Source organism: Pipra filicauda, unplaced genomic scaffold (assembly GCF_003945595.2).
Source record: "Pipra filicauda isolate LSUMZ 115617 unplaced genomic scaffold, ASM394559v2 scaffold49_size4853605_pilon, whole genome shotgun sequence".
NCBI lineage: Eukaryota > Metazoa > Chordata > Aves > Passeriformes > Pipridae > Pipra > Pipra filicauda.
In genome coordinates this window covers 386,582-407,358 of record NW_024104642.1, presented here as the reverse complement: position 1 = coordinate 407,358, position 20,777 = coordinate 386,582, and the positions used below count along the sequence as shown (strand labels likewise).

General features: G+C 37.8%; 1 long non-coding RNA gene across 1 annotated transcript; it reads right to left on the bottom strand.

Annotated features, from left to right (window-relative positions):
• Nucleotides 1–217: 217 nt before the first annotated feature.
• LOC114002391 lies at nt 218–17,851 on the bottom strand. Its single transcript, XR_003545840.2, has 2 exons — nt 1,546–17,851; nt 218–778 (listed from the first exon to the last, which is right to left on the bottom strand). It is a non-coding gene; the product is annotated as an uncharacterized LOC114002391 (long non-coding RNA).
• Nucleotides 17,852–20,777: the final 2,926 nt, after the last annotated feature.

The following is a 20,777-nucleotide window of genomic DNA, read 5'->3' as shown; positions in this document are numbered from 1 at the left end:
CCTTGTCAAATCTGCCTTGTGAGATGAGGACCAAAAGCACATAGGTGAGAGCCCAGTTTTTTGAGGTATTATGCATCTTTAGCTCCCGGTGACATCGCATTAAAATGTGCCTATATATCTACTTCAGTGTCTTCCTTAGGACTTTGAAAGCACTTCTTCAGCAGCACAGTCCAGAGCACCTGCAATAGTCCACAGGCAGTAAGTGACTTAAGCTGTATGTAATAGTCTAAACCAGCTTTATTGCAACATTGCAGTGATACCATTCAAACTGAGGTCTTTTTATAAAGTGCATTATTGTTTGCCAGACCAATGTTAACATGCATGATTTAAACAATGGCACAAGCAAAACTTGTGCTCTAAAATGGAGAAATTAAACATACCAAAATATTATCTTTCCTCTTGCCAATGGGAACAGCTGGCAGGATGGGTTTACTGAACAAAAACTTTGGCCAACAGACAAAGGTTATCATTTTTGCAGACTTTCCCTCTGAAATACAGGATTAACAAAACATGCTATTTTTTTATTTCAAAATTGGAGGGTTCGTGTCTTTCATCTGGTCAAATTTAGCATGCAAGTGAAAATAATATCAAAGTTACAGGCACCATAGGGAGACTGTTAATGTGGTAACAAAGGGCATTTGGCCAGTTAAAATAATAAAAGACTATACAGCTTTCCCAGTGATGGCTGAAGCCCAATTAGTACTTTCCAAGTAGAGCCACAATATTCCTTTCCAAATTATGCGGTTTGGCACGATTCAGAATGAGTAAACTTGCTTTCCTACAAAGGAAAAATATAATTAAGAAAAAAAACAAGGTCATGCTTCAAGTAAGCAATAATACACTATGGGTTGTACATTAGTCAATATTCATACACCTTGGACAGGCTGAGACAGAGACAAAGCAATGGCTCAGCATATAAAAAGATACATATATTATCTTAATAAACGTATGAGCAAAAGAAAAATGCAAATGGATATTTTATTTCCTTACTAGATTATTTTAAGGGAATATATATTCAATATTCATGTGTATAGCACTCATACATATTACTTAAAAAGTACCCTTTTCATTAACATTTTATACTTTTCAGTACTAAGTTGATTTGCTACTTTCATTTTGTCAGGGTACCTCATTTTTTTGTGTGTTGTTATTAAAGGCAGAGTGGTTTGGAAAATTAGTTTTTTATCATTAAACTGAGTAAGTTTGTTAAAAGGACTTTCAATCTGGATGGTCACTCTCAAAGCCTCTAAGAGTCTATTCTTAATTTATGGTAATCCACTTTCAAGGACTCTGCAAGTGACACAAAGCCTGCAAAGGCTCAACAAATTTGAAAATAAAGTCACAGGATTGGAAAAAAGAAAGACCAGATTCAAATTTGGAGGTGAACTTGCAAGAGATTTGTGAGGGTAAGTTTTTTCTTCTCTCTTGTTTTTGATGGTGTTTTTAAAATGAACAGACTATTCAGGTGAGGCTCAGGCAGAGAGGAAAACCTGCAGAAAGCAAGCATGGTGACTGCGGTACATACATGCGGTACATGGTACATACTGCGGTAGAAAAATGGAAACAGCCCGGCTGAGACATCTGGTTATTTTCTTGCTAGTGACACCACTCATGGGAAAGCAGAGCGATATGCCAGGAGGAAGATGAAAAAAAGAAGAAAAAGTAAAACTTCAAAAAACATGGAACCGCTCCCATCACCTGAAGCTTAGACCACACACCTGAAAGGGAGTAACCCACATCCAGCTTGAGTGCAGATTGTGAACAGCCTTATCTCCCTTTCAACTCTACCATTTTGCATCTCTCTTATATAAAGTGCTTATAAGGGGGGAGTTTATTATTTGTTTCCTGCTTCTTTAATAATTACAGTAACCTATGGTATTATAAACCTTCATGAGCTGCATCATCTCCCCATAGGTTCTGCATTACTGCTATTTGGCTCCCAGCTGGTACAGTTTCCTTCACTTCCCAGCTCCATTAGGGACTACTTGCTGTGCTAAAATCCCAAAGAGCCTCCTAAACCAGCCCTGCTTATTATAGTTCTCTGTATGAAATGTGCGGGTGGGAAATGTGGGGTAATGTGCGGGTAATGAAATTGGGAGTATATTTGTGACTTGCAGTATCATTTCAATAGTCACTTACATGTGCTGTGCACAATACACATACTGCCTTCTCCTAAACCACAAAAATGAATTGTATACAACACTCTAGTAATGTACATAAGATATGCCCTGAAACACCTGATTTTAAGGAGTTACACGAAAGACAGAAAAATCCTCCCCAGCTATAGAGTTGCCTCAGTATTAAACTACTTTGAAGAAGGAACAAGTTGCCAAAGGTCCTATATCGTAGACTGTATTATTTTAAATGACCCCCATCTCAAACTGAAGGGGAAGAAGTCAGTGCAGGAGCAAGGCACAAGGGTCTGTCTGTCCCATCAGCTGCCATGTCCCTGCATTAGCCGATATGCACAGCAGCTTCCATGCTGATGCACAGCCCCTAATTCCCAGAGTGGATTTTTTTCCACTTTTGCTCTGAAATCAACATGGCACTCCTTACAATGTGAAATTGAAAATTATCATACCCTTCTCTTGTATATCCACCTTAACCCTCTTCTCTTAAAACAGATTATCTCACTGATCTTACCATACCGTCTCCACGCTAATAAATCTTCTTTCAGGAAACAGCAAATCTATTTTGCTCTGAATCAGAGCTCCAAGAAATCTAATGGAAACGAAGCCAATACAAGAAAAAGAGAGAAAATAATTGAGGAGAAAACCCTCTGTTTTACATAGATAATATTTTCTGGATGCTTCTGCATATAGGTGCCAAACAACCAAAAAATGTTTTCTATGAACTTATTGATGAGGTCAGCTTCTCAGAGAAACATAAATTTTTCCGTCTTGGAGAAATATAATTTATTTTAATTTTAAAATGGCACCAGAAGGTACTGCAGAAGAGGAAAAACTATTATTCTCTATTAAGAGAATAATACAAACATTTCCCATGTAAATAACTGCTGAAGGGTTATTCCCTGCTCTTCACTGTCCCCCCCACCCCCCAAACCATTTAAAATCACTTAACAAATATTTTTCTATATAGAATCTGTATTAATGACAAAATTATACTTGTCTAAAGAACCTCCTGTCAAACAAGCATACCATGTTTACTTGCAAAACCCACTATACTTGCATGCAGCAATTGTATTTTATTTCTCTTCTGTGTATGCTCTTGCAACGCTTTCATCGCCCCTATGGTTCTGTGTATTCTCCAGCAGTATATTAAACAATGTGACCGGTATCTGTCATGTGTAGTTTAATTCTTTCTTAATTAGCCTAACACCGCTATCAGATTAAAATCAGTAGGATAATATTACCATATACTACATGTTTTACTTTCTGTGACGTTTCTCTTTGTCAGGCACTTTTCAAATCCCTTTCCCTTATCAACAGAGTAAGTGTATCATTGTCTAAAGAAAAAAGACTAATGACAAACCTTTGTCCTAATTTGACAAATACTAACTACAGCTAGCAAAAAAGAAAGAGGCATACTAAGGAAAAGAACTGCTTTAAAACCTATCTTGTCAAGTCAGAATGATCATTTGGTTGCAACCTGCTGCAGTAAATGCCTGCAAGTTTCTGATGCCTGGACAGGTCTCAAATATTTCTAAAAATACAGTGAGTTATGAGTAAAGAAAAATAAAGTCTTCTGACAGACATAGTAACTAATTTACTTTTTGAAGCCACTACTTGCATATGACAGATTTACTTAAATCACATCCTAGAATCATACAATGCTTTGGTTTGGAAGGGTCCTTGAAGATCATCTAGTTCTAACCCCCCTACCATGGGCAGAGGTACCTTTTGCTAGACCAAATTGTTCGAAGACTCATTCAACCTTGCCTTGAACTCTTACAGGGATGGGGCATCCACAGCTTCTCTGGACAACCAGTTCCAGTGCCTCACTACCCTCACAGGAAAGAATTTCTTCCTAATACCTAATATAAGCCTACTTTCGCTGAGTTTGAAGTAATTCCCCCTTGTTCTGTCGCTACCTGCTCTTATAAATAGTCTCTCTCCCATCTTTCTTATAGGCTCCCTTCATGTAGTGGAAGGCCATCATTAGTTCACCCCGAAGCCTTCTCTTTTCCAGGCTGAACAATCCCAACTCCCTCTGCCTTTCCTCATAGGAGAGGTGATCCATCCTTCTAATCATCTTGGTGGCCCTCCTCTGAACTCACTCCAACAGGTCTTCCTGTGCCAAGGACCCCAGACCTAGATGCAGTACTCCAGGTGGAGTCTCACCAGAGCAGAGTAGAGGGTCAGAATCACCTTCCTCAGCCTGCTGTCCACGCTACTTTAGATGTGGCCTAGGATACACTTGGCTTTCTGTGCTGTAAGTGCACATTGCTGGCTCATACCTAGCCTCTCATCCATCACAAACCCCAAGTCCTTCTTGTCAGAGCTGCTCTCAATCCATTCTCTGTCCAGCCTGTATTTATGCTTCGGATTGCCCCAGTCCAGGTGCAGGACTACAGAACCCTGCACTTGGCCTTGTTGAACTTCTTGAGGTTCTCATGGGCCCACCTCTCAGGCCTGTCAAGGTCCCTCTGGATGGCATCCCTTCCCTCCAGCATGTTGACTGCGCCACACAGCTTGATGTCATCAACAAAATTGCTGATGGACCTTGTGATTTACGAAATCAACACCTTCCAAACTCAGGTTAACAGAATAAAAATATATCAAGACTTCTTCCTCCTTTGGTGAAAGTCATTATATTACCACTGAAAGATGTTCAGAGCTTCCCAGCTTTATATACCAGTCGTTCACGCACAGCTATCAACAGCACAGGGATGCCCTAAACAAAATACAACATATTAAACATTACTGCACCAAAAAGCTAATATGTTCACTTACCATTTCAACATCAAAGAAGTATTATATAGCAATAGCCAAGAAGGGCACATTAAGTAAAACTACCTTTTAATAACTTAATAAAATAATCCTGAGCAGATACAGATTCCCTTCCCAATAAGCAGATTCCCATCAAATTTTAAACTGACAAAAAAGGTTTTTCAAGAGTTTTCTAAAGCTGTATGCCCTTGCAGATAACTCTTATGAATACATTTTCTCAATCCAGCACCGTTATGCAAAATAAAAAAAAAAAAATCTATCACATGATTTTAAAATAATCTTTCTCCCTCTAAAAAATCCTTCAAAAATCTAGTTTATCTTTCGACTAAAGGGCAAAGATACTGAGTGTGGGAATTCACTAGTCTTCTGCTATCTATACTTGTAAAGCTGAAGTTATTTTATAAATTGCTGGCTTCCACATCAAAATGAGGAAATGTCAATTATTTTCTTAAAGATTCAAAGTTTTCAAATTCCTAGCTGTTTGACCTTGCAGTCCAAAATCATCAGCATGCTTGTGAGAATGTCCATGTCTTTTAAAACTTAAGAGTTATATGGTCCATTCCAAAATGTATGGCCCTTAAATGGAACCTTTACAACTGGTCAGTAGCAAAGCTTTTTTACCGTATTGATGTAATAATCCTAATTGTTTTGAAATGCAATATTTAAGTAACTGTGAGTATACAAGGCCAAAAGAGAATTTCCTAAAGTATTGTGTGCAATGTACCACACTCAAACCTTTATGTTCTATCATATTACACTGAAGCACTTGTGAAAACTTCTCCCTAATATGTCATGCTTGGTGCTGTCAGTGTGCTGAGTAACTCCTTACATTATTCCTTTTTATTTTTCTATTATCTTTGGCATCTATTTGTCCAAAACATGTGTCAGCCTTGGAAAAAGCACATTAAAAATACATATCACTAAAATCACTTTTAAGCGCATAGTGTTGGCAGTGGAGACACGCGCTCGAGGATTAATTAAAAATCTGCTGTAAACTAGGAGAATATCAGTTGTAAATAACACAGGAGATAGATCAGGGTATGCATATTAACGGACTGCAAGGTTGTTAGTTACCAGTGGGATAGAACCATGAAAAAGCAAATGCCATCCAAGTATGAAACAATTAAACTATTTCTTAGCAGAGAAAAGGAAAAAATCTCTTCCATTGCTTAAAGCACCTAAGAGATCTCACACAGATTTTTTTTATCACATTTGTGAAAGGTGAAACAGTTGAAGAGCTATAGAGATTACCAAAGAGGAGCCATTTTAAGAGCCAGGCTGAAAAGTTTTTCCTTGTTTAGTCTAGTAGAAACAAAAGCTGATACAGGAAATAATTATTCTCTAAAAACACAATAGAGTGGTAAACAGTAGGCAAGGAAAAGAACTATTTATTCTAGCAGACAATGTTGGCACAAGAACAAATGGGTGTAATTTGGCCATGAATAAATTTAGTCTGGAATCTAGAAGATTTCTGACCATAAAAGTGGTGAGGTTCTAGAGTTGTTTTTTAATACAAGTGGTAGGGACAAAAAAAATAACAGCTCAAGCAATTTAATGATGTAAATTGTTAAGTTCATGGAAAATGTCACAAGCATAGTTCCCTGAGTAGGTAAAGGACTGCATTTTGATCATCCAGGAGATTGTTTCCATCATTATGTTTGCCTATTTTCTGAAAGCATGGGATAAAAAAACCCCCAAAGTTGAAATTAAATCTTATTTATGCATACAGTGTTAAAAATAGTGCTTAAACAAGTACCATCCATATGTAAATGGCCTCTGTAATTAAGTTTGTGTTTTGCAGCATGAAAACAACTTAACTTGATAAATAGGTATCACTTGTACTTCAGTGGTTGGAAGTCAATTCTTTTTAATGTAAAGATGCAATTTGTCACATTTTATTCTTCTTGGGGTTTCTAGTGTATCTTTCTACTACTTTTATTTTGCCTCATTTTCTTTAAAGTTGTAGACAGTAGTATTATCATCATGTGGACAACAATGAGACAGCTGGAAAGTAAAGTCCGCCTATTTATTTATGCCAGTTTAGCCACATTTGGCTCCCTCGGATGACTATTCGCTGTTAGTCTAAATCAGTACTAGGAAAAAGAAAGAAACCCTCATGATCACCAGGGTAAGATGGAATCTCAGTATCAGAAAGAAAGAAACAAACATAAATCAAACATATGTGAGTTAGAAGAATAACTTCAAATTCAGGAAGAGTGCCCAAAGGAAACAAGGAAAATATTTTGAAGCTAATTTCCACTAACACAGAAAGAATTTGCTGAGATTGCGGTCAGGGTTTTAGTCTAGAGACCCAACATGAAAGGACTTAAGGTTTTCTTGTGCAGCTTCTGATGCCTGTTATAGCCTCACTATTAATAGCTAACAAATATGATTCACTCAACACTACAGTGGCTCTTGAAATTCAGATCTGTGGTATACCACTATGCCATCTGAAAAATTACAGTTATTTAAAACCTAATCTATATTCTCTCATCAGGAAAGCCAAGCAGCAGAAAGAAAAACAAAATGTTGCAAAGGCAAAATAGTAGTATTTCCCTATTCCCAAAATAGTAGTCAAAATATAAATAAGTGACAGAATACCATTGAAAATAAAATTAAATGATTGCATATGCATAAAGAAGTGTTAAATATTCTAATTTTCAAGTGTATGTGTGCACATACGTATATAATCATAAATATATTTTTATCCTGAATTATTTATAATCTGTGTCTCTGTAAGCCCACTTGCAAAAGATTTACTATGGAAGAAACTGGATTATCAACTACAGTATGTGTAGCTGTTAGCTTATAGTCAGTACTTACCCAACAAATGTTATGAAAATATATCAAAACATAACTCAGTTCTCAGTTCACTTTAATTCACCTTTGTATGAAAATGGTTTTTTTCTTCCTATTTGCAGTTAGTAGCTACTGTATTCAGTAGCTTTTGCCACCAACAGCTAACCGAATCTACAATCCTGAATGCCCTAGTAAGCTTTTAAGAATAAAAGGAGCTCACATCATTAAGAGAGCAATTTTGATTTCTTTACACCTGAAGTTGACTCTCAGTTGACTCTCAGTTGACTCTCAGTCAACTCAGTACAAGGTACTAGCCATGATGCTATGAGGTGGCTGCCAATTGTCACTTTTTTTTGAACTTTACTTTTTCACTTCTGCTTGCAGAGTATAAATGAGTTTTTTAATAGTGTTATGGACTGGTTTAGAAAGGCAGGTTTCTGACAAGGAATTGTTATTTCTCCTCATATATAGCTCTTGGGAGGACATTGTGCCTTGTTTGCTGAACAAAGGAATGTGTTTTTCCCCTGTGAAGTTTGGTCTGCCCATCCCAATTATACCCAAATAGCAGGTGGGACTTGGTAAAGTTTTACTATCAATTGTAAATATTCAATATCCAAGGAGGAGAAACAAAGGAAAGGAACTGTAAGTGCCAGGTTATTGTGTGTTTCTGAAGTCTGTGCACAATGAAAATGCAACTACAATATGGGAAGAAACTTCAGCATGTTGGGTGTGATCAGTGCTCAGTGGAGGTCAGGTAGTGGAAAGCAAGGGCTCTTGCGGTCATCAAAACTGGAAATATCATGGAAAAGAGGCACTTACTTGTGATTTCTGATTTATCTTTGTGTCAGACTAATATGAATTTCTGCCTCTGCCATTTGGATGTGTTGATTTTTGAATTAAGTTTTCCCAATGGACTACATTTTAATCCAGCAGGAAAATTTAATATTTGGGAAGCTATTAAGTACAGTTTCAATACTCTCTCTAGTGTTTATACAGATTAATTATCAGAAAACTGAATAAACCTGTTTGGGAATAAGGAAGAATATTAAATAAAACTACTTTGCAAGTGCCAATAGATCTTTAAAGATAGAGGAAAACAGTAAATATACAATTAAGAAAACTGCTGACAGGCACCTCTAAAATAACTAACTCAATGACAATTACATTCCTAGTTAGCAAAAGCCACCATGTGCCTTCATCTAACTTCAGCTCACTCATTTAAATAGTTTTCTCATGCAGATACAGCAATATTGACTCAACCTGGATTGTGAAGGAATTTAAATAATCTCACGGCCCTGACGCAATTCATGATCACTTTTTTTAAAAAAAAACAAACAAACAAACCAGTCCGACCTTTACAGTTACAATAATTAGAAAACCAAATGCACATAATAGGAATATCCACAGATTCTTATGATGTAAATTGTATGTCTGTCTAAAGCAATAAGTTTCCCTCTTCTGATATTCATAAATAAACATTAGTTTACTTTCTAGATTTTCCTGTTTGAAATCTGTCCCTTAAAATTCAGTGTTATGTTGGTGGGTAATGAAAATGAGCAACTTACTGTGAGTTGTTTAAATGAAAATCCAGAAACTTCCCTGTTTATGTGATAAGTTTTTACATGAGCATGAAGGATGTTTGCACTGTACTTAAGTGACCGCAGATAAATATACAGAATACTGGCTACCTCATTTCTAGAAGTCATTCCAACCTGGGCCTGAAAAGTTCTTAAATCCTTGTAGAAGACACAAGAAGTTTTAAAAACTGGTGCTGGCAACTAGAAAGCTGTTCAAAACTTGCACATGAACTAGATTACTTTCTGCTACATGTAAATCTATGAATGCTGCATGAATGATTGGCTAGGTTGTTGTTTATAATTATTATTATTACTACTACTACTACTACTACTAAAATCTTTAATTTTTCTAACACCTAATCAGAGCCTGAAATCACAGTTATTTTTCCTGGAGAGAACGGGAGTCACACTCTCTTTTAAATGCAATCATCAATTAATTTTTTATAAAAGTAGGTAAGAGACTTACAATAAGGTTGTTCAAAAAATGGGTTGCCCTCATGATGTGAATCTTTCAGCTGTAGTTTATACCTTTATTTTTTATGTGTTTTCTGAAAATTATCTTCTCTGAATATCTCAAAATGGCACATTGTTTTCCCAAACATTTATTGAACATTCTTCCTTCAGACAAAAATCAACTGCAAAGTATAGACCTTTTTTTTTCGCTTCATACACTGCTTTGCCAATAAAATTGCTTTTTCTTGATGGGTATTGTGGCTAAATATATACTAACGCAAATATTTTCCACTGTGTTTTTATGAATGCACAGAAATTGTGGAAGAAAGTAGACTACTTACCTACAAATAATATAAACTTACCTGTATAGAAATATGTACCTGACAAGAGTCTCTACTGCTACTGCTGTAGTTGAAGATGAAAGGATCTCTCCAAATTCAAAACAGCACGTAGGGAATTTTTCAGTACTAAATAAAGACAGCATTTTAATGCTTTATAAATAACGCCCAAAAAATTATGGTTTGGTATCACATCTTTTTCGCATGCCTGTGATGCCCCTTGACAGCTATATTTTATTTTTTGCCTCTAACATCCACAAAGTACCACTGAAACTTAAAATTCTTTCAGCTAGTCAATTTTATAACCTCTGTGTATTAGCTAGTGATCAAAATTCACCCAAGTTATGTGTATATATATATATATATATGCCAAACAGATTGATCTTAAAGAGCATGAGCTCTGTGCTCAAGAAAAATTCTCAATGAGCAGCAATTCAGCCTTTTTGTCTTTACTTCTCGAAAAACCTCCTCCTAATTTACTACACACAGAACTAATGATAGGAGCACTACTTTCCCCCTAACAGTTACTTATTCATTATTTGACTCACATTTGTTAATGAAATAAATTTCATAGTGCCCTGTAAGGTGAGAGTATTGTGTCTGGAGATACTTATTTACAAAAACAAAATAAAGACCCAGAGATTAAGGTCACAAATACTGTCTAAGTTGAGGCAGACAATCAGAAGCAGGAAAGTTTTTGGAGTTTTTTTATGCGTGAGGTTTTTTTCCTGCACATGCTCCCATGGACTCCAGATCCTATTGGGAGAGCTCAGCAAGTCACACATACTGTTGGGCATTCAGAAGATGAAGTGTGAGTCCTTAAGTAATTACCTAGCATCGAGTTCTGTGGCAGAGGAAAAGATGCATTCCAACTCCTAAATATAATAAAACAAACACAGAACATAAAAACCAGAAACTGCAAGCAATTCATAACCAGATCAAGCCCATCAGCTCACCAGAGACTGCCCTTCATGAAAAGATAGATTGTAGGTTTAGTAGAGACAAGCTTTGAAGAAAATAGTACCTTTTTAGAAAAGGAGTGGTGACAATTTACACTACTTCTGTGCATAAAATGCCATTATCAAAAAGGTCAATTTAAACGGGATGTAGCTGCTTAAGCTAATGTGAAATATATGGTCGCCTTACAGATATTACAGGTGCAGTAGCATGTAGCTACATTTACATGCAAATTAAAATGCCTTAAAGCTATATCTGAACACCTGTGCTAGGACTGTGTATATGTATATGAGTAAGCATTAGTGTAGTCATTGGGTTATGGACTCTTTTTCTGCAGTCTCAATATTGATTAACAGGTTAACTTTTTTGGGTGACTTGGAATTTCACCACATAATACTCATGCTAGGTATAAATATGACAAGTTTGCAGAAGAGCCGCCTGTGAAAACATAGAAATTGAAGATGTTCCTACTCCTCTTTAATTACTTAATAATGGCATTTTCCAACTTCTTCTTTGATACATGAGTCAGAAGTATATTGCATACAGACAGTTTCTCATTCTCAAAGCCCCTCTGTGTACCTGCCTCTCCCCTAGCCCCATCAACCAGGACATTGCCTTTAGGAGCGGAGGTTGTGGGATCTCATCCATTTGCTATCTCAGTGAAACTTCTTACTGTCACTTACTTACATGCCGGACAGAAGAGCGGCCAGTTGCTATGGCTATTGTCCCTCTGGAGATGGTTTTTGAATGAACATAGGAAGCAAAGAAACAAACAGGTGAGTAGAAGAAAAGGCTTTTCTGTTGAGCATTTCACTATGTAACTGCATATAATTTAACCACATGTTCACTTCTGCACAACCTTGTGAAATGTTGAGTATAAGTGAACAGTAGAGTGGAAATCTCACAGTCTGTCAATTTATTTTTATTCCATTTCAACAACATTTCCCAGTTTAGCATTTCCCACAAGTGCCAACTCATTGCGTGTGCTTCAATATGCATGACTACCTACGAATGAGGTATAGCACTGAAAATATTCTTTTGGACACAGTTTCTCAGTAAACTTTGAGACAAGACCTGTGGCAGAAATAATGTTGAATGCAGTTAGGGAAAAAAAAAGGCACATGTTTTCAGGTACAAACTTGGCCATATTTTGAATTCCCACTCGTTTTTAACTACGTGTTTTTTAGAACAAATTCTAACACAATGAGGAGTTCAACCTGATCTGGAAAACCCACAGCAAGAATCTCTGCTGGCATGAGACCTGGAAAACCCATTGCCTCTGCTGCAATTCCCATTTAGGATTTCATTTCCCCCTTTTGGTCAGTCGGAAATCATTTGATTTTCAGAACTTCTGGTTATGTTACACAGCTAAAAGCACAGAGCACATGTAGGTTTATAGTCCATCAAGAAACTGATCTGATGCTGTGAAATGCAATTCAAATACTTTTAAAGCCAAGGGTGGGTTTTGATCCTATCTATGTAATATAAACTGACATGGCAAAATTGTTTACCTCTATCACATCCTGGGGTTATCACATGGCATCAAAGAGGGAGTGAGCTACTTTGGTATCTTAATAGTATCTATGAACCCACTTGGATTTTCTTCTGTTTAGCTCTGAATTTTCTGCATCAAAACGGTTGTTTGGAAATGATGTTTTTTTCCTTTCAATTTATGTTGTTCTTACTTTCCTCCTCACATTTTTGTTTGGGAATAATTGTGTGAAATTCATAGCAGCCAGAATGCAAAGGAATCTAGTAATTCTTATACATACTCATCAATAATGTATTTCTCTACATTCTTAAGGGATCATATTTCCATAGGCAGTTACAATTAATTCAAAGCAATTGTACAGTGGAAAAAAACAACAAAACCCATAACAGGCCCTCCTATCCTCAGGGCTCTTGTCCAAATAGATACAACCATTACCGATCAGAACTGGTGTGTTTTATAGCAGGTGATAATACAGAATTGACAAGCGAGTGAGCACAAATATTATCAACAAAACTACAGGAAAGAAGGTCCCTTCAATTGTCAAATAAACCTATTCTTGAGATGCTGATTTCAGTGTATGTTTAGCTCAGGTTGTGTGTACTAGTGAACAGAAAAGATCTGTTCAACATTGTGTCAACTACAAATGACCATAGTAATCCAGAGGAAAAAAAAACAAAAAACAAACAAACAAACAAAAAAACTAAAAAACCAGCAACAACTTTCACAGGAAGAATGTAATGGAAGGAAATTAATTAATCCATCTTTTATGTTGATGGCGCAGGGAGACTTGTTATTAAATTCAATGGTAGTAAAATGAGCTCCAGTATGTTTTTCACATGTGTGGCTTCATCATGGTCACTGCCTAGCTGCAGATGAGGGTCCACCAAAGGCATAGAGGGAATTTTACTCAAGTGGATATCTGTGTTTAATTGGGAACTCATGTAAAGAAGTGGCTTTGCCCTTACTTTGCCATTGCAAATTCATTTTCAGACAAGCAAGTGTAACACAGTGAAAAACATAAGCACAAAATCAGACTAATCAATCTTTGATATGATGTGTAAAAACTGTTGAATCACTATTGCTGAAATTAGTGGCTTTGTATTAGAAGTTTGATATTGCACAGTCTCCCATTTATTTTGATGCATACAATTGTACATCCTACACACTTCAGCTGTAGCTACCCGATTGGCTACAGCCATATGAAAAAATACATGGATGATACAGTTGACTATATTTTAACACATTTTGTGAGACAATATTGCTAATTTTCATTTCATGATCCTATGTCTGAAAAGGTTTTAATGATTGTTTTCCCATTTGCATGTGCAATGTATCCTGCTGGCAGACTGCAATCCTGCTGCCTTTGAAACACGCACCAGCCCAAAAGACAGAGTTCAGTTCCTAAGGTTCTCAAACTTTTTCAGAGTACTTTTTAAGTCTCACAGATACCCCCAGCTCCTGAGTGCACTGTTTTAACAGACTCTGGCAACTACTGCAGGAGCTTGCACTGACAAACAGCATTAGACCTGACAAGCACTGCATATTTTGGAATGAGAGGCCAGCATGGAGGAGTGTGAGAAAGCTAGTGGCATGTTAAAAGTTCAGTAACAGAAACACACAGTTGGAAGACTCCAGCATGAATCCACAGAACGATTCGGATCAGGCTCTTACATGAAGCCACGAACAGTGTGTAAACTCTCTCTTAGCTCTGCTCTGCAGTTGTTAATGAGGACATCTTGCACCCCATGGCCAGCTGCTCTCTAAAGACTGTCACAGCAGATGACACTGATAAAAAAATTAGGATTGTAAAGACTCCATGCAGTCAAACTAGTTAACAGATCATGATTTCAAAGCAGCATATGATACTGGAAGATTGTGGCAGTAACAATAATAACAACATGAACGCTACCAGGTATTTGTATGGTATTTTGCAATTCACATTGCTGTTTGCATGATCCTTGCAGTATAGTAGTTATATCAGTATGTTATATTTCTGACAAAAAACCATAAAAAGCTCATCATAAAATAGTTAAACCAAAACACTTAGTTCGCTTCCCCAAAGTTCAGTCTGAATCTCTTGATTTTATTACCACAGTAACATAATGTAGGTTTTCTACTTTTACCTAAGTTTCAGTCTTTGCTCTGCCCAAGGATTTTTCTTTGTTAAGTTTTGAATACCATGTGAAAATGAAGAATATAAATATAGCACTGAATGGACTAATTATTTCCAGGTAGTGTAGCAACTTGAGAGTGTGTTGTCTAAGAAGAGCAGTTCGCTAAATCACATTACCAAATTATTTAGAATTTGAGTTTTTTGTATAATCATATATCGTGCCCTTTCAAATTCCTTTGTTATCACAGATCAAGTAGTAAAACCTTCTGCCTCTTCTACTTCTAGAGAACAGTCTCCACTCATATACAGGAAATTCAGAAGTACAGTAAATTGTGTTTTGATAAGACAAGATATCTAAAATCGAAAGGTTTCAAAACCATTATTATTTAGGTAGAGTAGGCTCTTATTTAATAACAGTAAAGAGTCAAATCTCAATGCAAACACAATCTGTAAATTCTTTTTTTTGTGTAGCATTTCTGCAAGTGTATATTCAATAAAAGGCTATATTTTAAATATGCTTTCTTGCCCAGTTTTAACGTGAACAAATAGTGAAACAGATGTCATGAGATTGTGCTGTGTTATATAACTGTGCTATAAACATACATTTCTCTTAACAAAACAGTCATATAAGTAAGAAGAAATATTGCTTACCTTCCTCCCTTAGAAAATATTCCCTGAAGGCAGAGTAAATCTGATTATAAAATGAAAAACAAGCCTGAAGTGTGCAACTCACACACATACAAACAGCAGATACAGTCGCCTCCATGAAGAATGCCTGTTTTTAGCCTTCTGTACATTTCTCACTTCTCCACATTCTAGTTATGCTACAAGCACTCAAACTATGCTTAAAATATTATTCTGCAGCATAGCTATAGGCACCAACATACTGCATAAATGGTACTTACTGTTCCAGAAGTCATGCATCATCCTATAGGAAATTTACACCTTCAAAACAGGGATTTGTTACAACTGAGCAGATTGTGGCAAAACACTGCGCCTGGCTTGTCAGAAAAAGTTGTTACTTTCAGTGATCAGCACATATTCACAGAGCATTACATTTATGTATGTGCATGTGTACCTACATACACATACACACACACACACATCTACAGAAGGAGTCGCAGCCTGTCTCTCACAACCACATGCTAATTGCTGAATAGAGGGAAAAATCTTGTTAGTATTACACGCAATTGCTTTTCTTGACCATGGCTTTTGCATACATTTTTCACGTAGTACAACCAAGACCGGTGATGCTACAAAGCATTTCTAACTCAGACAGGAGTAATTATTCACATAAGGCACCGAACTCATTTTGGCTTCCCCTGTGAGAGTTCTGCGACTGCAGCAGCAGTGCAGGGTCTCTCTGCTGGCACTCGCTTGCTGCAGTCTTTGTGCATGAGTATACATTATAAACAAATTAGTTTATAAAAACTAATCCAAAAACTAAAGAAAATCATGGAGAATCAATCAGGTCCTACAGCAGGCACATAGATAGGCTTTAAAAACATTTAAGAGTAGGCAGATTTTCTCCTGTGCTGTCAAAGTTAAAGGTACCAAAAGGAAGCACGCACTAAGGCATTTTTGTTCCTCTGTGATATTGATCCAATGCCAGACGTAGTGAAACACAATGGGCACACAGTCAGCCTTGGTAAATTAGGTAGATTAGAGATCATTTGATGGTATTCTATTGTTGCTATTGTAATCACAGTAATTTTCACTGGTAATGGTGCTTCGTGATGAAGTGCGGTTCTCACAGGATAATTGTGAAAGGTATCGAAAGATTCAGGGTGTAGCATCTGGTTTTAAAAGCTCTTCAGATTCAAATTGGCATTTTACTTTATCTTGAAAATTTATTAGAGATTCAGATCATGCCGGTTTAAATGGAAAGGTGAAAGCAGGGTAATTTCAATCTATGAATTATTCAGATTCAGACTGGTGAAATTGCCATCCATGAACTGATTCTCTGACAATCTCTTTTGCAGAGCCTCCATTACGCTTGTCATTTTTATTTCTTTATCTACAATCTCTTTCTCAGTTACTGAGCTCGTCCCTTAGGGCTGTGCTTCACAAACCAAGTATTTAAAATTGGCAATAACCTAAATGTGTTGCTGTCTCGAATCGCAGTCTCCACAGGCTGTCTTTTCCAAATCATTAAAAGCCACATTCACGACGGTGTCTGCTAGGCTCTTCGATTAGATGAATTAAATTAAAAAGAAAAAAAAGCCAGCAAAGAGAAGAGACCAGGGTGTCATATCGAAGAAGAGTTATGTTCCTGTAACAGTCCAGCAAAGAAAGTGGTGCTTTGTGCTTGTTCCTTTGTTGTCAGTATAACCCATTCTAGTTGCATAGCATCACGCAGAAAGAAACAACTGTTAAAGCAGGCTGACTTCATGCCCCGATTTCCAGCAGAAGCAGATAAGGACTGCGTTACAGGCAGACTAATCCACGCAAATGTACAGTCAGAGACCAACCGTAATTAATAGCTTCTTACAGGCAAGAAAAACAGAAGTAGTAGTAGTAGTAGCTGTAGTTGTAGTAATTGTAGTATTAGAAGGAGAAGAGACTGGATACCCGAAAGGGTTTCGTTCTCCCAGGCAGCGACTGGATACCCGAAAGGGTTTCATTCTCTCAGACTCCAACTGATGCAGATTGCAATCCCAGAGACTCTCCACTTGATGGCTGGTTGTGTCATTGCTAGTCGACTGCTGCCCTGTATCCAGAAGGACTGGGACTGATTTAGGTCAGAGAGTCTAGATTCCTGCTTGAGCTTTGCTCTAACTGATGTAAGAAATTGCAGCAATTTGCATTGCCCATGTATATGACCCTGGGACGCTGGCACAGCTTTGGCCATGGAGTGCCCGCAAAAGGCCCCAGTCGGACAGACTGACAAGTACCAGTTGAGACAAGTACCATCTCCTTTGTCCTATTGCTGCAGGTACATTAACGTAGCATAAAAAACCCCCTCTTTTAGTTCGCAAAGTGGGAAACCAGGCGTTCTTCCTCAGAGGCAATTTGGGTACAGAGCTCCAAGCAGTCCCTGCTCAGCTGAAAATGCTGCCAGGCTGAAGCCAACACATCCAGGCTGTGTCTGTTCCTACGCTAACACCAGGAATATTCCCCTCATATGAGAAAGACAAGAATAAAAAAAATCTATGCTGCTTTGTGCCTGGTTCTATGCGTCTGCTTTGCCGCACTGCGACTAGAAAACTGCAGCAGTAAGAGCTCTGGCAGTTGCGATAATGTAGAAAGCAGCAGCTCTGTGACACAGCAGTCAGCTGACTCACAGTGTTATCATTCAATGTCCTCTATAGAATAAGGCCAGTTTCTAAGGTAGCACCAGGAGGATGACCTTGCATACAAAAATTGGGCTAGGAGGAGTGGCAACACTTGTGTACACCTGCAAGTGATTTTGTGGTGATGTATAGCATTATCATCGGGAGCATGCCGGTCTTTAATGGTCTCTTTTCCCTTCCTTCTTCCCTCCTTTGCAAAACAGAACTTGTCATCTATTGAGCATTTTTTCTTCTATCATGAAATAGTCAATATGGTCATGTACAGCTGACGACAATAGTGACCGTTAATAGCAGTGGTTATGTTAACTATTTTAAAAATATTGCTTTTAAGTCACGCTTCCACAAGAAAACCAGGTGGGTTTTTATTAACTTCCCTCTCCCTGTGACTGTGGACATGCTCCAGGGGAAAGAAAGTTATCATGTTAACACCCCTCAAAGGCAAACCCTAACTGGCAAGAACACACTTCTGAGTTCTCACTGAGGTATGCAACTACCTAGACTAATTTTCATGTTTCTCTCTAGATCCCAACTAAATTCATTGGTAACAGTTGGTCACTTATGCCTCTGAGGAATCAGAGGGGAGAACTTTAAAGTTACAGCTGGCAAATATGGGAATTTATAAAGTCAGCAGGAGTCAAGCGCTCTACTGCCACCTTGGACTTTTTAAGTTCCATGGGGAACATCAGGTGTGCTCTTGAAAAACTTCAGCTTGTGTCTGCCTACATAAATTACACCTAAAACTAGAGCAGATTTGTCAGAAATTGCCATAAATCAACTTGCCAGTCACTTACTGAAAGAATTTTTATTATGTTGGATTATGCTTGGCCTAGGACAAATCAGCTTCCACTCATCTCAATGAATGTGCTTGGGCCAGAACTAAACTGGCTCTCACAGCTACTACTGTAGACTGTGCATCTCAGTAATACATGTCATAAGTTCATTGTAAAGTACTCAGAAAGGTTTAACCTGAAGTTTAACAACAGTCAAGTAAGGAGCAAGCAGCATCCACCAAGCTGGTATTTCCTGTGATATTTATACTCATGCATAAGCATTAAAGTGTACATAATACAGAATTCTGTCATAACAAAGCAGTTTGCACCAAAGGCCAAACAAACTGTGATAAAGCCATAAAAATAGTAAAAGCTGTACTGTATCTTTAAGGTGCAATTCTCTTGAACAACCCAAAGAGCAGAGCACCCATGCAAAGACTGTAGTCCATTGCTGTATTGCTTCAGGGGGAGGGATGTCTCATCTCATGTGCAGACGGTTAATGGATGAGTAATATAGCCACAGTCCTGTCTCTTCCTTAATCGTTTTTTATTAAATGCCTTGAAGGCCACTATTCCTGCAATCAGCGAAATCAGCACAGACATCTAGCGGGGAAATGCCTGCATTCTCCTCCTCCACCCCATTACAACCACCCTTCCATGCTCCTTGATTACAGGCTGTGCCTCCTCAGCCCCATATGCTCGATATTAAAGACTATCTTTTTATTTGCTATTCTGGGATCTCTGATAGAAGCCTAGGGAAGAAGTATGATATCTAGACAAACTTCTGGAAGCCAAGCATGCCATTTTTACTGTCTTGAAGGATTTGCTGAATGATTAGTGTTGCCTTGACTGTGCTAATGAAGGCTCCTTTTCTGCTGGGCTCCTCTCCATGGCCTCACTGTCTGGCTTCAGGATAAGATGGATGGCTGTTACTCTAACTGGGGTCTTTCAAGCTGCAGCTATTCCTAAGCAAAGGATGGTCTGTAGATGGTAGAAGATGCATTTCCACTGACCATTACAGCCTTGGGAGAGTAGAGGGCAGGAGGGAGCGCTTCTCTTCCCCAGTCACCAGCTCTGTGGGGCCTGCTACAGCTGTAACAATCACAAATCCAAAGTTTCTGCCGCTTTTTTTTTCCTGCAATCCTACTGTCACATTGCGGATAGGTAGAGGCATTTTATTGCCCCAAAACCCTGTCTGTGTCTTGCAACCTCTGCTAAAGAAAGGGTGAGGGAAGCCAGCACTGCTTGGGGCGGGTCAGTGATGTGTGAAATGCAGGATGGGGCATATCCACTCAGAACAGTTCAGGAGCTGTCTTAAAGCCCACATTGGGGTTTGTTTCCGAGACTGACTTTTCACTTTAGTTTTCTGGTGTTGATGAAGGCTAATGCAATTTCCTGCAATGTGTGCAGAGCTCCTTTTCTAGTCATTAACACACACATCTCCCTCATGAACAAGTTCCTAATTTGGTTTTCTTGAAGACTGTTGCAGAAGGTTCAAAGTTGAGTGCTTTGATTAGTCCTTGGCTTTGTATCCATGTATGTGTAGTGTGTTACACAGAATTATATTACATTATGTTTAGGGTAAGAAATCATGCTTGGACAAATTTGGGAAAAGAGATAGAAACTTCTACCTCGTTTACCACTTAAGAATTCCAGGAACAGAACAGATTTAAATTTTGTCTCTTTTCTCCCCTCTTTCTTTTTTACTGAAATGAAAATTGCATCCAAGCCCATAAACTGGATGCCAAGTTTTCACAGAACACAATTAGAAACAGCTTAAATATTAAACTGAAATCTGAAGGGCCAATTACATTTAAGGGTTGCTCTCTCACAGGCACTTCTGACAGGATACTGTGTTAGAGTTGAATTTTTAAGGCATTGTCAAATATATCCCACATATGATGTTAAACTACAAACTCAAAATGTTTTACAAGTCTTTTTGATGTTGTATTCCCCCTTCCTAAACATATGCAACAGTATGTCCATTCGACTGATGTTATTTTAAAATCTTAGAGTATCACTGCAAAATAATAATAATGTTGTTTTATGTTCTGCATTTTTTCTATGCTTCTTAT